The following is a 2,555-nucleotide window of genomic DNA, read 5'->3' as shown; positions in this document are numbered from 1 at the left end:
AAGTTTATCAAGAAAACCTCATCTTTTATTTCTTTATTTTACATTTTAATTACTATACATAATGTAAAATAAAATTATACCACAAGAAATACCATTATATGGAATCTAAAAAGCACTTTTTTCAAACAGGTGTATACACTTAAAAAAAATAAAACTCTAACATCATGGAACTGTTGTGTAAAACAAATGTTCTTCCTCAGATTCATTTTTTTTGTTGCAGCAATAGGTCCCCTGCTGGACATTGAAAATATATTTTGTCCTATTTTCTTTTCCAAGTCACTATCCTAATTTGAGTAATTAAGTGCCATTCTTCCTTGAAGAAATGAATAAAGAAGTTTAGAAGGCCTGTGGATTGACTGTCATCCCTTCTACAGATGAATTCGTACCTAGTAACATTCATAATTGCAGGAATTAAACGATTCTAACTAAAAAGAACATTCCCCAAAACATAAAGTCTTAGCTGATAGAGACTAATAAAATTAAATATGCAAAATAATGAAGCTTTTAAAAATCACACTCATAGATTATAAGAATCTAGTTAATGATCCCTCTTATTGGTCTATATATATTCATGTATACAAGGCAAATGGCTCCTTAACTGGGAAAGAACAATCGTTGTTCATTGATGACTCACAAGAAAATTACCATATGGAAGTATGAAGAGATACACCTTTCATTGTTGGGTTACATGAGATGATACCTTAACAAGTGATATGTAACGGAAGGAAAAAGTGTGCCAACTTCTATGCATGAATAAAACAGGAGTTCTTGAAGAGAAACCAGAACCACGTGTTCCCAGTCAGTTCCACCAGGGGATGCCCACCCAGAAGCCTAATCACCTTGGAACAATATGGAACCCAGATTTCATTCCATACCCTCTTGAAAATGAAAGTTCCAGCAGTGTCAGCCTGGGGCAAAAACTGAAATTTAGATGATACTATCTTTTTTTAACTGTTTCCCACATTGTTGAGGTCCTGGAGATCCCAGAACATCCAAGATCTAATTATAGAGTTGCAAATCACTTGAACCTATAGGTCAATAACCACTCCATGGGTCCTTTCTCTGGCATCAGTGTCCCACTGCTGCTCACCATTTCCCTGTGACTCCCATAAGTTTCCCCTGCATTAGCCCTAAATCTCTGGCTTCCCTGAGGCTTACGAACAACTAAGCAGCTATTGATATGGATGGTGTATTCCTCAACACTTAATTCATCAGAATCCTGAGCAATGTTTTCAGATGGTCAAACACTACAGCAATCTTAATCTCTTTAATTTCATGTTTCTTGATTTTTTTTTCAGTAAGTAGTATATGGAGTATGTCATTGAACTGATAAGGAGTATGTGAATTAATTTACACTTCAGAAAACTTCTACATCCATACTGTAAGCTGTATTCTAAATCAAGCTCTCCTTTACCTCTAGGCCCTCACTCACCTTTTATTTCATCCTGGGCTCCTAGAACAAATTTCTTGATTATATAGGAGCAATTTGACTGGTCTGTAGACTAACACTATTAAAGTACAGCAGATGTCTTGGCATTTTCCTTCCCCTATAGTGCTGGGAAGGGCTCCTTTGGGTTCTCATTCCTACTTTAACCAAACATACTTCTCAGTTAACTCAGCACTTCTCTAATCTTGTGGGAGACAAGGGGGAGAAGGTGAGAGCAAAAGTGGTAAAATGCAGCAATTACTTAATTGGGAGAAGAGCCTTGTCCAGGTCTCTGCTATGTTTAATATGGTTAATCTGAACACTCCTCCATCTGACCCCAAATAACTGAAGTTGACTGCATGTCTCTTCTTATTTCTATACAGTTTGCGATCTATTATTTCTAATTTAATAATCGTACTGAATTTGTGTTGGAGAAGTCTGCTACAATCCTTTTTTGGAAAAAAAAAAAGATGTTATATAAAGTATAAATAAAATAGAAACTAAGAACTCTTTTAAAAGATTTGCCTTTTCTCTTTTCACATGAATTAACTCTTTAGACCCTAATAGCTGCTAGCAATCAAGTTTAGCATTTTGAAAATAATGTTTTAAAAATGATTGATTTCAATTATAACTTAGGTAGAAACATAAACCATGATTTTTAAGCTGATTTCAACCAAATGTTAATAGCATATAATTTATCCATGCTCCCTAAGAATATATTTCCTCCCAATGGACTGAACACTGCCTTGCTCACCTGTTTATGAATACTCCAAAGAAACTAATCTGAGTTTAGAATTTACCCCCAAGCAATATCCTAGCTACCTAGGTCTGGGTACAACCAACAGCTCCTTAGAGGCCCTGAAGACCCCAGAACTTCCAGGATCAGATTGTAGAACTATAGGCACTTGGGCCCACAGGCCAATAATTCAAACTACACAAGAAGTGTTAACTATAACAATTAATTTTAATATAACTTTGCAATTCACAAAACACTTTCATAAACATAATTTCATTTAATTTTCCCCAAACCATATGAAATACAGTAGATTGTTAATTTTCTAGTTTTAAAATCTTTCCCAGTTTTGTTTTCTTGTATCTTTGCTACAATAGTGAAATCAACCAATTAGAT

Source organism: Rhinopithecus bieti, unplaced genomic scaffold (assembly GCF_001698545.2).
Source record: "Rhinopithecus bieti isolate Rb0 unplaced genomic scaffold, ASM169854v2 scaffold_17861, whole genome shotgun sequence".
Lineage (NCBI taxonomy): Eukaryota > Metazoa > Chordata > Mammalia > Primates > Cercopithecidae > Rhinopithecus > Rhinopithecus bieti.
Note: the sequence above shows the minus strand (reverse complement) of the source record.